Source organism: Piliocolobus tephrosceles, chromosome 4 (genome assembly GCF_002776525.5).
Source record: "Piliocolobus tephrosceles isolate RC106 chromosome 4, ASM277652v3, whole genome shotgun sequence".
NCBI classification, from domain to species: domain Eukaryota; kingdom Metazoa; phylum Chordata; class Mammalia; order Primates; family Cercopithecidae; genus Piliocolobus; species Piliocolobus tephrosceles.
Window position 1 is genome coordinate 144,123,855 of NC_045437.1, and position 16,037 is coordinate 144,139,891.

The window sequence follows — 16,037 nt, forward strand, 5'->3', positions numbered from 1 at the left end:
CTTCTTCCTAGTTTTCCCAAGAAGTTCTTCTAACCTGAGATTCCACCTCAAACCAATCCAAAACAATGATCACCTTTTCATTCTCATCCTTGCCTAGACTCTCAATTCTAAAATAAAAAGGTTTTTAAATACAGGAATCATGGAGAAGAAAGAAAAATTACTGAAACAGTCAGGGGAGTTAGTCAGTAATCATGTATGGAGAGCCTACTCAGTGCTCTCCCTGAGTGGACAAGTATAAGCAGATGCACAAAGGCTTGCCATATGATGCTTGCATCATAGTGGGAGGGGAGAAACCACAAACAAATTTTTAAATAAGATAGTTTCGGAGAGTGATACATGCAAGGAAGGAAATCATATATGGCAAGGAAACACAGACCAGCCACTCAAAACTACTAGATAAGACAAGAAGAAAGGTGAGGCAGAGAAGACAGCCTCATAATTATAATCAATGCCATTTATTAAGGGGTTAACTCTGTGCCTGGCACTGCTAAGTATTTTAAATACCCTCACAACAAACCTATGAGATAATGTTATCATCCCCAATTTATAGACGGACAAATAAGTTCCAAGAGGTTTCTAACTTACCCAAGATAAGAGCTGGGAAGACATGAAGGAAGAGCATGAATCCAAATGCATCTTACTACAAAGCTCATCCCCTTAACCACCTATAAAGAATAACAAAACAATAAGGTGAGTCTTTCTTTTGGTCACCCAGAAGCATCTGGTTCAGACATTGTTGCTTCCTGGCAAAAAGGACAATGAAATGCTGTCAAATACATGTGCTCTTCTGAAAATCAAATACAAGGGCCCCCTGCTCAGTGAGGCCGGCCTGTATTTCTTAGTAGAAACTGAGAATAGCCAACTGCTAAGGGCACATAAAAGCTATTTTTGGAGAAACCATCTCAGAACGGAAAAAGAAAGAAGGTTGAATCTTATGACATTATTTGCCCAAACAGTGATGGGGAATTGTTGTTAAATGTCTCATAAAATCCCATCATATGTACAAATGGCATGGACTTAAACAAGCTGAACAACGATTGAGTGAGTCATTGAATGTTTGGGCTGGATTTCCAACAGCCAGGAGAGCCCCAGGCACAGTTCTTTGTTTACAGGTGCTGAACAATCCATCACAACCCCTCCTTTTAAGCCCTGTCCTTCCTCTCCCTAGGCATGCCTCTCTCGCCCTCCCTCTCATTCCCTTGATAGCTTAGTGTATGTGTTTTCTAATATCAGTTTCAGGTGACCAAAGTCATCTATCTTTCTGAACCTTATTTATAGGTAGGCAGATTCTAAATTTAGGCCTCTATAACCAGCTCCAGGCAGACTGCTTGACGTCCAAGCAAAGAACAAGGATGAATGCAAGAGCACTGGGTGACTTAAGATGTGCAATAGATTTATGGAATGGTGGCTCTAGTCCAACTAAAAGAAATAAAACTTCCATTCTAATGCCACTACCCTAGAATTCACACAATCTAAAATAACTGTGATTGACTTTACCTATACTTTGTCTGTGAAATAAAAGTATACTAGATCAATCAACATTTTCAAGTACTTTAGTAAAATTAACTCCCGAAATTATATACATTCATCAAAGAGTCATATTTGGCCAGGTTTCACTAATAATAATATTAAGTACCCAATAAACATCAGCATGTATCAGATCTCATCAGACTAAGTTTTACCACAAGCCTGTGGCATAGATACCACTGCACCCACTTTAAAAAAAAAGGGGGGGGGGAGAAAACTGAGGCTTGGCAATTAAGTTTGCTGTCCAAGGGCACAAAAACCAGGTAGACACATGATTCAAATCTGAATTCAGAACCATCAAGCATACCTCAAATACTGGAGCATCGGGCAAGGAAGCTGCAGAAGAAGTTGCTATGAAGGGGAGAGCATTCAATCAAGAGAATTTCAGAGTTCCCTTACATTAGACAAGGTCTCAATATTGGGTAGAACTCTAGAAATGGTTTGATATTCTCTTAAATTCCCCCATACACAAACACACTTCATTCAATATCCCCTAATGTCTAAGAACGTGGGCTTTGGAGTTGGATAGTCCCAGCTTCTGCCATTTTACAGGCTGTGTGGCCTTTAGCAAATTATTTAACCCTCTAAGTCTCATTGCCTTCATCATCTATCAAATGACAATAACAATTGAACCTGAATCCTAGAATGGTTGTGAAGATTAAGTGAAACAGTATACATAAAGAACTAAGAACACGGTAAGAATTCAATAAATCATAGTTATTCAAATGACTGGCTTATCTGATTCTTATCACCAGCTGAGTATGGCAAAATATCAGGAGCTACCATGTAGTGTTTCATTTTAACAGGTGCAAGATTTCTTTATTCAAGTCAATAAAAATAACAGTAAAAGCAACAGCAGCAACACCAGCTACTTTACTTTTTATTGAGCATGTATCTGCCAGTTCCTATATGACATCTCTTAAAATATTCCTAAGTGTCCTAGGAAGTCAGTTTCCCATTTTACAAATATAGAAAGTTAGCCTAAAAGATGTTAAGCAGCTTGCACAGCTCATGCAACCAAAGAGGGCAAAACCAAGATCCTAAGCCTAGAGCTCCTAACCAGCATGCCACACATAGCCAGCATGCTACACGTAACCAGCATGCTACACATAACCAACATGTTATTCAATGAAACACTAGTCCCATGAGAGAATCTTCAGGGCAAAGGGGAAGGGGAGGCTCTGTGGTCATAGGAATATGAGAATGCCCTTGCCAGGAACACCACAATGGACACTAGCAAATAATTCTCCAAGAAGTCTTTCCATATTCCCTATAGGGACTAGCACAGGTTTGAGCACTCAGTAGGCTATCAATAAAAAGCTCTAAATAATGCCATCCCTGCTCAAAAATATTCAGCCCACAAAACAGACAACATAAGAAGAGAAAGCCCAGAGCATAGAAGAGATGAGAGGCTCATGGAGAGACATAGCTAATGAGAAAATCCTCAAGCCAGAAAAAGGCTGATATATTATGTGAGCCAAAATTGCCAGGTTTTTCTAGATTTGAGGGTAGCCAAAACCTAAAACCTGTAAAACACCTAGGAGCCATCCTCAGTTTCCCTCACTCTCCATTCTTGCCCACACTGAATCCAAGGGTGAATTCTCTCAGTATACATAGGACCTGGCACCAAATTCCAGAGCCTCCAGAAAAACTCACAACCCCATCTATTTATTGCCATCATACCACTAATAACTACCCTGGTCCAAGCCACCATCATCTCTCACTTTAACCACTGCAGGAGCCTCCAACTGCCTTTCCCGCTCCCATTCCTCCCCACAACTACAACCTAGTCCACACACAGCAGCTAGAGTGACCTTCCCACCACCACCATAAATCAAAATATGTCAAGCATCCACGTAAAATCCTCCAGCTGCACTTAGAATACAATCCAAATTTCTTATTATGAACTCTTAGTTCTAGACTGCACACCTCTCTAATCATCTCACACCACACTTTCCTGCCACACTCTCTCTTTTCCTGTTTGTTGAACGACCCTGTCTCTTTATCATAACAGGCTTGAACTCACAGCTCCCTTGCCTGGAACACTCTTTCCCCAGATCTTCACATAACTGGCTCTTTCTTTACCTCCACTGTCATATCCTCAGAAGGGCCCTCCTTGACCTCCCATCCCACCCATCTTCCTTGGCATCATCACCCTCACAGCACCCACCGGTACCTGAAATGTCCCATGTGCCTGCCTTCCATCGTTCCCACTGAAATACAGGCTTCAACGAGAGCAGGGGCTTCCCTCTGGTTCACAGCTGCTCCTCCGTAGCATGTAGTAGGCGTGCAAGGAGCAAGGACTATTTATTGAGTGAATAGATGGTTAGATGGTTCCTGTGTTGGTACTTCTTTGAGCAAATGGAGTAAAGGGGTCACATCTAGTGGTAGGAAGGAAGACAGGGAGGCAGAGCAGCACCTGCCAGACCAGCCCTCCAGAAGAACCATCCACAGCACAGAGCCCTCCAGAGACACGCATACCTCACCCACAAACCCTCAGAAACTCTGAAGAACAGTTCGGTGTCACTCCCACAAACTGTGGCATTACAAAATAGGCAGCTTTATGAGGTGAGGGGACTCAGAGTTATGCAATCTAGATTTTCAAATTCACTCTTCACTACCTGCCACTGAAGTCAATATAATCCCTAAATCACAAAATGAGGAAGGTCAGGCTTGGAGAGGTTGAGTCACTGCCTAGGGTAGAATCTGTGCCCTCCCACCAGATATAGAATATTAGAATCTGTCTGCCAACCACTCTAATATTTATCTTGTACCACTTGCCATGTCAATTGCCCACTTTTGATATAATCTAGGGCTGTAGAAAGTAGTTCATTGAGGAGTCAACTGAGAGAAAAATATATTTTTCACACATATCAAACTCAAGGTGATAGCAGAATTAAGAAGAAACGTAGAAGTACTGTTTACAGATTTATTTCACCCTTTTCCACCTCTATGCTTGATGGGGGGTGAGGCTGGGGATAAAACATCCCTAAGAGAAGGTCTGGCACTCTTGCATTCCAATGAGACCACCACAGAGGAGCCGGCACCGAATTCCAGAGCCACTAGGGAGTACGCCGGATTGGAATTTATAACCTTTAGTTTTCCTGACTCCTCTTAATGTGATTTTTCCCTGCAATGATATCTCTGAATGATGAATAATTGACATAATATTCAACACGTATAAAGATAGATGTGTTCACAAGGCTATCAATCTATCCATTTTAATGCTTCCTTTGCCCACATCCCTGATGGGCCTAGAGATGAATGGGGGAGGGGAGGTCCTGCAGAGCCTGGGAATGAAGATGATAGAACAGCCTCAAATTATAGTGTTTTCAGGATTGTTTTGGGGGAGGGGAGAAGAACTTTGGTTCAGTGGCACCTTGTTAAGACTCTCTGGGGAGCCACTAGTCAGGCAAAGAGGCAGATCCCAGTGATGAATGGACTTCTCAGACCTTTTTTTCTTAGTACCTTTTCTCAACCATAAGATGACTGAAAAAAAATAGATTTAGGAACAGACAAAAAGATACACACGGAGATGTATACATTCATATATGAATACATGCACACATACAGAGATACACACACACACACACACACGCACGCACACAATCTGAGCCTGGCAAAAGCCTGCTTAATTTTTAGTAATTAGCCTGCTAATTTTAAAGGCTGCTTGCTCCCTGTTTAGGTTAAAAAAAAAAAAAAGTAAAATGACCTACAAGACAAGCTTTGAAGCTTTGTCTTTAGAATAAGAAAGATATGGAGAATCTACTAAATTGGGGGAACATGGTATTTTCAGTGAATCTTGGGTAAATGTGAATAAATTTCCCAAAACTAAGTTTTGATAAATACTGGTAAGACCTCTTTTAACTCTCAGACATTGGCTGGGCATGGTGGCTCACACCTATAATCCTAGCACTTTGGGAGGCCAAGGAGGGCGGATTGCCTGAGCTCAGGAGTTTAAGACCAGCCTGGGCAACATGGTGGAACCCCATCTCTACTAAAATACAAAAAATTGGCCAGGCATGGTAGCGCATGCCTGTAGTCCCAGCTTCGGGAAGCTGAGGCAGGAGAATCGCTTGAACCTGGGAGGCGGAGGTTGCAGTGAGCCGAGATTGTGCCACTACACTCCAACCTGGGTGACAGAGCAAGACTTCATCTTAAAAAAAAGAAAAAGAAAAAGAAAAGAATTATCAGACATTATAAGACCAACCCAAAGACAAGCATGTATTATAATGTTAGGAAATTTCTCAGCTTGCTTTTATAAATAGAATCCCTTTTAACCCATTTGGTTAACAGTAATGGGAGGTGAGAAGTTAGCAGTGAGAACACTAATACATATGAATACAAGATATTGAGGTTACTGTTACAATAATTATTCTGTTCTATAAACTTTAACATTTTTAGTATACCTATAAAATCCATTCCCCCAAGTGGCCAATAGAACTCCAATTACATGTTTCTAACTATTATATAATTTTGCCACTTGGCATTCTAGGATCTTGAACTTCTCAATTAGTCTCAAGGTGATCAAATTGCCTATCTTTTAAAATGATAATGAATGTGATATAGAGTCATCTAATACAATTCCAAAACATTAAGAATCTTAGTCATTAGGACAGAATTGACAGATAACATTAACTGAACTCTTATTTGTGCCAGACACTGTGCTCACAGATTTATCTTCATTGTCCCATATAACCCTTACACCACACCATGAAGGGTACTATTAACCTTACTTTACAAGTGAAAAAAGTGAAGAAATATTAAATTGCCCTGTACTAGGTAAGTGGCAGAACAGAGTTAGATCTTGCTCCCCATCTTATTCTATTTTCTGTGCTGTAATTGAATACTCAAGACTGAGTAATTTATAAATTCATAAAGAAAAGAAATTTATTTTTTACAGTTCTAGAGGCTGGGAAGTCCAAGTGCATAGTGCTGGCATCTGGTGAGGACCTTCTAGTTGCATCATGACATGGCAGATGACATCAGAGAACAAGAGGGCAAGAGTGTGTGTGTGTCAACTCAGGTCCCTCTTCCTCTTCTTATAAAGCCACTAGGTCCATAATGAGGAGTTCCACCCTGATGAACTTATTTAATCCTAATTACCTCCCAAAGGCCCTACCTTCAATCAGCATAAGAATCTGGGGATTAAGTTTCCAATACATAAAATTTGGGGGACTCATTCAAACCATAGAACTCCCCTACCCACTGACATTCTGACAGTAAATGCTCTTAACAATTACATGATTGTGTATAAAATTTCTAAGTAATTGATACGGTTTGACCATGTCCCCACACAAATCTCATCTTGAATTGTAACTCCCATAGTCCCCAAGCATCATGGGAGGAACCTGGTGGGATGTGATTAAATTATGGAGCAGGACTTTCTTGCACCGTTCTCATGATAGTGAAAGAGTCTCACGAGATCTGATGGTTTTAAAAATGGGAGTTTCCCTGCCTAAGCTCTCTCTTGTCTGCTGCCATGTGAGACATGGCTTTCACCTTCTGCCATAATTGTGAGGCCTCCCCAGCCAAGCAGAACTAGACGTCCAATAAATCTCTTTCTTTTGTAAATTGCCCAGTCTCAGGTATGTCTTTATCAGCAGTGTGAAAATAGACTAATACAGTAAATTGGTATCAGTAGAGTGGAGCACTGCTAAAAGACACCTGAAAATGTGGAAGTGACTTTGAAACTGGGTAACAGGCAGAGGTTGGAACAGCTTGGAGGGCTCAGAAGAAGCTAGGAAAAGGTAGGAAAGTTTAGAACTCCCTAGAGACTTGTTGAATGACTTTGACCAAAATACTTATAATAATATAGACAATGAAATCCAGCCTGAGGTGGTCTCAGATGGAAATGAGTAACTTGTTGGGAACTAGAGCAAAGGTGACTCTTGTTATGTTTTAGCAAAGAGACTGATGGCATTTTGCCCTGCCCTAGGGATTTGTGGAACTTTGAACTTGAGCGAGATGATTTAGGGTATCTGGCGGAAGAAATTTCTAAGTATCAAAGCATTCAAGATATTACTGAGATGCTGTTAAAGGCATTCAGTTTTATACAGGAAGTAGAATATAAAAGTTCTGAAAATTTGCAGCCTAACAATGCAATGGAAAAGAAAGTCCCATTTTCTGAGGAGAAATTCAAGCCTGCTGTAGAAATTTGGATAAGTAATGAGGAGTCAAATATTAATACCCAAGACAATGGGGAAAATTTCTCCAGGCCATGTCAGAGGTCTTCACAGCAGCCCCTCCCATCACAGGCCCGGAGACCTAGGTTTCATGGGCTGGGCCCAGAGTCCCAGTGCTGTGTGTAGCCTAGGGACTTGGTGCCCTGCATCCCAGCTGCTCCAGCTGTGGCTGCAAGGGGCCAATGTAGCACTCAGACCATGGCTTCAAGGGGTGCAAGCCTCAAGCCTTGGCAGCTTCCATGTGGTGTTGAGCCTACAAGTGCACAGAAGTCAAGAATTGAGGTTTGGGAACCTCTGCCTAGATTTCAGAAGATGTACGGACATGCCTGCATGCCCGGGCAGAAGTTTGCTGCAGGGGCAGGGCCCTCGTGGAGAATCTCTGCTAGGGCAATGCAGAAGAGAAATGTGGGGTCAGAACCTCCACACAGAGTGCCTACTGGGGCACCACCTAGTGGAGCTGTGAGAAGAGGGTCACTGTCCTCCAGACCCCAGAGTGGTAGATCCACTGACAACCTGCACTGAGCACCTGGAAAAGCTGCAGACACTCAATGCCAGCCCATGAAAGCAGCTGGGAGGGAGGCTGTACCCTACGAAGCCACAGGGGCAGAGCTGCCCAAGACTGTGGGAACCTACCTCTTGCATCAGCATGACCTGGATGTGAGACCTGGAGTCAAAGGGGAACATTTGGGAGTTTTAAGATTTGACTGCTCTGTTAGATTTCAGACTTGCATGGGGCCTGTAGCCCTTTAATTTTGGTCAATTTCTCCCATTTGGAAGGGCTGTATTTACCCAATGCCTGGATCCCACTGTATCTAGGAAGTAACTAACTTGCTTTTGATTTTACAGGCTCATAATTATGTGGAAGGGGCTTGCCTTGTCTCAGATGAGACATTGGACTGTGAACTTTTGAGTTAATGTTGACACGAGTTAAGACTTTGGGGGACTGTTGGGAAGGCATGATTGGATTTGAAATGTGAGGACATGAGATTTGGGAGGGGCCAGGGGCAGAATGATATGGTTTGACTGTGTCCCCATACAAATCTCATCTTGAATTGTAACTGCCACAGTTCCCATGTGTCATGGGAGGAACCTAGTAGGAGATTATTGAATTATGGGGCAGGTCTTTCCTGTGCTGTTCTCATGATAGTGAATGAGTCTCATGAGATCTGATCGTTTTAAAAGCAGGTGTTTCCCTGCACAAGCTCTCACTTTGCCTGCTGCCATCCAAGTAAGATGTGACTTGCCCTTCCTTGCCTTCCGCCATGATTGTGAGGCCATGTGGAACTGTAAGTCCATTAAACCTCTTTCTTTTGTAAGTTGCCCAGTCTTGGGTACGGCTTTATCAGCAGCATGAAAACAGACTAATACAGTGATCGAACTCAAATACATTATTTTGGGAGGAAATGGCAGAAGGAAATCATTTGTAAGCTGATTAAGTCTAACATGTGCCCTCAAAAAACTTGCAATTTACTTTTTTTAATTTAGAAAGTTTTTTTTTTTTTTTAATTACAAACCCTTGTGTTGAGGGCTGACTTTCAACAGGACACAGCAAGGAAGCTGTTCTGCCACATACAAAACCCCAACCCAGAAGTAGGTCATCTACAAATGGTTTAGTGCCAGGTTCCCCATGCAATCAACTTTTTATTTACTAAAATTTCTGAAAACAATAGGCTTATTACTAAAACTTCCAACAGAACACAAACTATTTTTATTTTTCACTCCCATCAGAACCAAGTGTTTACTTCCAGGAAATTTGCCACCAATGAGTGTTGGGTAGTGTATAAACCCCCTAAAGTCAAAGTCAAATGTATCTCTACCTACCTGGATTTCTCTGGAATGAAAGTCCACAGCTTGTACCAGTTTTTCAAAGAGTTCCAGGACCACTACACCAGAAATAGACAATATTTGGATAGTGAACCTAGAAAAGGACTCCTAGAAATTTCATCTTCCCCAAGGTAATAGAGGTGCGTATCAACAAAGTAGCAGCATTTCGATGGGAAAAAAAGTAAGATGACATCAAAGGTACGTGATTTTTAACTTACAGTTGTCTACCTTTACTCATATGACAATATAACTCTTTCTTCTTGAGCCAACCAAGCAATGTTTGGTACTTAGCCTGTTTCAGAGTAAAGATTCTTCTGAATTACTTTTGGCCTTGGGCAATTTTGTGGGCACTGTGGTAACACACAGCTTTCCCAAACTCACACTTGTAATCTTCACCTCTTTGACACTACTTTAAGAATAGTAGCAAAATGTTATAGTAAATGAAAATATATTTTTAATGAAAAAAGTAGAGTATTGAACAGTATACGTAATATATTTTCATTTGTATTTTTAAAAAAGAAATGAAAAAGAAGAGGTGAGAGAAAATATACATATTTGCTTGTATTTATATAGAACATCTCCTAAAGCTTACATAAGAAACTGCTAACACTGGATGCTTCCAGGGAGGAGACAGGGTAGGCAAGAGATAACTGTTTACTTTTATTACTTTTGAATTACTTTTGAAGTCATTCAAATGTACAATTCTTAGAAATGCTTTCAAGAAAATTAAAGAATAGTAAGATTGCATTTTCATTTCCTATTTGGTTAAACTCATTATTTCTATTTTTCTTAACTGACATATATGCCACTAGAAGTTTATTAGCTTCTTTCTAAAGTCAACCAGAAGTTCAAGCACAAGAATTATCAAACCAGGCTCTCAGAATTGAGAAAACCCTATCAACTATTCTAAAACATTTTGAAAATTCTGCTGCGTTTAGTTGCAATGTATAGCAATTTATATATACGATAACTTTTGATTCAATATTGCACAGTAATATGAATTTCTGAAGACATTTAAACTAACAATGAGATATCCACATGCTATGGTATGAAGGTTCCCCCAAAATTCATGTGTTGAAACTTAATGCCTAAGAGAAGGGACCTTTTGAGAAGTGACTAATTATAAGGATTACTGTCTTATAAAAGAGGCAATATAAACTAGCTTAGACCCTTTTGCCCTTCTATCCCTACCAGCATGTGAGGACAGTGTTGGTCCCTTCTGGAAGATACAACAACAAAGCGCCAACTTGGAAGCAGAGACCAGGCTCTCATCAAACACTGAACCTGCTGGCACCTTGATCTTGGACTCCCAGCCTCCAGAACTCTGAGAAATAAATTTCCATTCTTTATAAATTACCCAGTCTGTGGCATTTTGTTATAGCAGCACAAATGAACTAAGATACCATGTTTAATTTACATTTATCTTAAATCGTGCTGCCAAAAAAATCTCTCGGCCAAGGTGACAATCCATGAACAGATTCCTTCTATGAACTCCAAGTTTGAATATGAACAAAGACAGCCTCTTATCTGTCACTACTCATTTCCTTGCCTAGTAAGTTTCTTTTGGTTTTAACTCCAACTACTAAGTTTCTTTTGCTATTAACTCTAAAAAGCATCTCAACCTCAGAAGTGTTAAGATGGGGACTGGGGAGGAAAAGAACACAACACACCCACCAGAGTGGCCAAATTTGAAAAGAGAGACAATATCAAATGTGGGCAAGCATGCAGAGTAATTTGAACTCACATATTTCTAGTGGGAATATCAAATGGTACAACCACATTCAAAAACAATGTGGCAGTTTCTAATGAAGTTAAATAGCACCTATCCTGTGACTCAGAAATTTCACTGCTGAGTATGTTCCCAAGAGGACACACATGAATGTCTATAGTATCATTGTTCACAATAGCCAAAGATGGAAATAATCCAAATATCTATTAGCAAGAAAATGAATGAACTGTGGTATATCCAAATAATACAATACCTCTCAGCAATTAAAAAAAAATACTACATGCAACAACTTGGATAACTATCAAATGCATTATGTTGAAAGAAGTTAGTCACCAAAAAAAGGAATGCATACCTTATTATTCCATTTACATAAAATTCGAAACCAGACGAAATAATCTCCAGTGACAGAAAGCATATTATGATTGCCTCTGGCATGAGGAAGGGGTTGACAGCAAAGGGAAATGAGGGAAGATTCTGGGGTGATAGGAAAGCTCTGTTTTACAACTTGGGTGATCTTACATAGATGTTTATATTTGTAGAAATTTCTCAAGCTGTACGTTTAAGATTCATGCATTTTACTCTATGTAAATTGTCTATCAATAAAATATTCTTAGCATTTGAAAAATCCACATTACAATGAGGCAAGGTGTTACATAGTTGTTTGTGAATCTCTAATACCGAAAGAATGGGATAGAAACTGAGAGAGCTAAGCGATTCTAAAAGCAATGAAATAGGAACTCCATCAAATGCAAAAATCCACCTCAGTTCTGACTTTCCTGCCTTGATCCTGGCAATTTACCTCTTTTCTGTCTTTACAGAGCAGCTCCACTAGATCTGTGAATTTGTCTTTTAGTCGGCAGATCTTACTCTTTGAGAATCTATTTAAGCAGTGGACTCAACTCCAGAAAAATGAATATACATAAACCATTTTGCATAGGATCCCAGAGGGTCATAAATGATCTGAAGCCCATCAAAGATGTCAGGATAGGTGGCCCTGGAGAGATGTTTTCTCAGACTCTTCAAAGCTCAGAGGTTCCTTGTTAAATTATAAGTTCTTGTTGTCTAAATCAAACCAATGGCCTCTAAAATGCAAATTGGTTCATCGGAATATGGAAGTATTTATTATTTTAATTAAAAAACACATATTATGCTTTAGTAATATCTAACCCATATGAAGTTAGTAATAAACGACTTATAAATATATATATATAAGCTAGGGATTCCTGCTCAAAAATTACATATACAAAGATATATGACCTAAAAATGTTGACCTTGCTCTTGTATTTTAGACCTTTGAATTTCATGGAATTTACATGGAAATGTTGGGAATTATTTTTATTTTTGCCTTTAAAAAAATGACCCCCTACCTTTATTATAATTTTAGAAAAGAAAAATAATAAGGTAGGAAAGACATAGTCTCAGGATTTAAAAAATCTTTAAAACAATATATTATACATAATATATTATCTTGATTTTTCAAATTTTACTGTGGAAGGAAAAACTTCATTGCAAAGCATCTCTAGGGCACAGCCTTAAATGCTAATCTCATTGAATTTCAACCCTATTTTATTTTGCCTCCACCAAGTTCAAACACATGAAAAAGAGAGAGCTCAGGAATTTTTTTACTATCAAATACCCATGCCCCTTTTCAGAGTAAGAATTTTACTTTGGTTACATTTAAAAGTTAGACTATGAGTAGATCAGAGTTTTCACTTTCTGTCTGCCTCCTCTGGCTATATAGAAGACCCACTGGCAGGCAAAAAAGAAAAAGAAAAATAAAGCTTGCTGATTGACTAACAAATCTCTCAGGACTTACAAAGCAAAGGAATTCATAAATGTATCCAACATAGTAATCTGGGATAGCCACAAAACTGAATCTATACAAAACTGCTCAGTGACTTGGAACCCCGTACGTTTCACTATCCACCAAACCTTGAGCAATTGATCCTCACCAAATGCTCCAACAGCCCGTGCTAATTCCCCCTTTCACAAGTAATACATGAGATAAACAGATGTGGTGATGGGAGGAGATCGGACTCGGAAGAAAAGTGTTTGTTTTTACCTTTAGACCGGGCATTGGCCAAATCCAGCCTGCTGCCTGTTTTTGTATAGCCAGCAAACTAAGAATGGCTTTTATGTTTTTCATTAAAGAAAATGAAAAGAAGAATGTCTCATGACACATGACAATGATATGAAATTCATATCAGTGTCCATAAATAAAGTTTCATTGGAACACAGTCCTGCTCATTAGTCTACAAATTGTCTATGGCTGTTTTGCACCACAGTGATGTAGTTGACAGAGACCAAATGACCCACAAAGCCTAAAACATTTGCCATCTGGTCCTTTATAGAAAGAGTCCACCAGCCCCTGCTCTAGACTGTAAGTATCCAAAGGACAGAGACCATGCTCCTGTGGTCAACGTTTTGTTATATTTGCTGCCCAGCGTCTATCACCTTCTTTGAGAAGACCCACCATGATTCCTTTCAGGAAAAGCCCCTCCCTCCCTCTCTATCCAGTTCTTTGGGTGGAGCCCACCTCTGTAAAGCCAGCGGATGCACCAGCTCTCCTGGGCTTGGCAATGGGGGTGGGGACACTTGATTCAGCCATCCAGAGCAAATCCTAGGACCTTTGCGAGTTAGCTCACGTTTTACCAGGACATGAAGCTGAACAGGTAGAATGGGAACTGCTGCCGTCTTGCTGCCCTGAGTGAGAGCTTATTGAAGAACTGAAGTAACACAGAGCAAAAGCAGCCACAGGAGAGAGAGGTCAGGTGCTGACTACACCGTTTGAGCCTGGATCATGCAGAGTCTGAAGCCAAATCCACTCTTGAACTTTTTATTACCTATTCTCTAGCCTAAACTCAGGATCATTTTTGCTTAAATTTGTCTGAATTATATTTTCTATCATGTGCAATTGAAAGAAAAAAATAAAGTCCTAACCGACGCAGTCCCCTTCCCGCTGCATTTCTGGCTGCACCCAGCCCCACAGCATGAACACAGGACGATACTATAAATGCCCACGAAAGAGGATGACAGCCTGGAGAACTTTGAGCTAGGAGGAGAAACCCTGAAGTACTATAGAAACCCTAAAAGGCAAGATGAGTAAGAAAAAACAGCAATATCAACAATCATTGAGTATCAACAACCAATGATTGTCAACACGTGTCCCACACTGTGCCATATATTGTTGCAATCTTGTGTCTTATGAAAACTTGCTAAAATCCCCTGTAATGAACAGAAACTGATGTTCAAAGAGGTTATTTGTCAGATGGCATACAGGCAGGAAGAGATTTGGTACAAGATCTGTCTAACCTCAAAGCCCATGCTAATGAATCTTTTGACTATTAGAGATTCTCTGCCCCAAAATAGGTCCAGTGAGATGATGCAATCTGCCAAGGTCATGGGAGATAGCTCTGGAGTCAAAATTGGGTTCATGCCCTAGCTATTCCTCCCTCTGTAATCTTCAGCAACTGACCCTTCTGAATCCCAATTTCCTTACCTATAAGTAATGGGGTTGGAATGGGCACAGTGGCTCATGCCTGTAATCCCAGCACTTTGGGAGGCTGAGGCGGGCGGATCACCTGAGGCCAGGAGTTCGAGACCAACCTGGCCAACATGGCGAAACCCCATCTCTACTAAAAATACAAAAAAAAATTAGCCAGGCATGGTGGCAGGCACCTGTAATCTTAGCTACTTGGGAGGCTGAGGCAGGAGAATCCCTTGAACCTGGGAGGTGGAGGTTGCAGTGAGCTGAGATCACTCCATTGCACTCCAGCCTGGAGACAAGAGCAAAACTCCATCTCAAAAAAAGGAAAAGAAAGAAATGGGCTATATCTGCCTATATCAAAAAATTTCCTTGAGAATTAAATGACTAACAAATATAAAGTTCTTAGTGCAGTAATTGACACAACCCAGGAACTTGATATGTGCTAGTTTTTTGCTCCCATGCCTTGGCTAAGTCAGTGTGATCCTGTTTTCTCAGAAGTCTCCACTCAATCCTAGCCCCTCACAACCAGAATTCTGCAAAATTCCTTCCAAAGGCAAAGGCACACACTCAGCTGCTTTTGTGGGACCTGGAGCAGGCATTAGACACTACAAGTCAATCCTTCATGGGCTCCTATTAATGAATTGAGCTTTTAACCAGTCTGATGCAGCCAGGCCTGCAGTTCCCAAGCTGAAGCCCATTAGCATACATAGCTCCATTTACTGATAAATGTATGCAATTCATCTCCAGCGTGTCACTGTTTTATAGCTGCTTGCTGACTTGGGGCTCAAGTGATGAAGTTTAATGCAGTTGTGGTTTCTTATTTTTAATTGGAGCTTTAGATTTCAAGAACAAAAAAAAAATGGTGTTTAATTAAAAATCACTCACGGTTCTTAGCTTGCTGGGGTGTAAAAATAAAATTTAAAACAATCACTCATGGGTTTACAATCCTTTGGTTCATCAAAAGGGGGGAAAACGGTCTCAAGAAAGGAAATCTAATAGATCCACCTGGGTAAAGAAAAATCAAGGCAGCTCTTATCTTGTTAAATGAAGAAAACAAAACCTAGTCATGTGTCTTTTCTGAAGACTAGGCTATCCTGTTGTCCTTCTCAGATGTGTAACCATGTCTGATGGACCAGGCACACAGAGCTAAGAGTCCAGTAACTTGGCAGAGGCCAATGGAAGAATCAGATTCGGGTATCTGACATCTGTGGGTTGAGTCCTAGCCCTGCAACATACTCATATGTGACCTTGGTCAAGTTACTTAATTTATCTCAGTTTCAGTCTT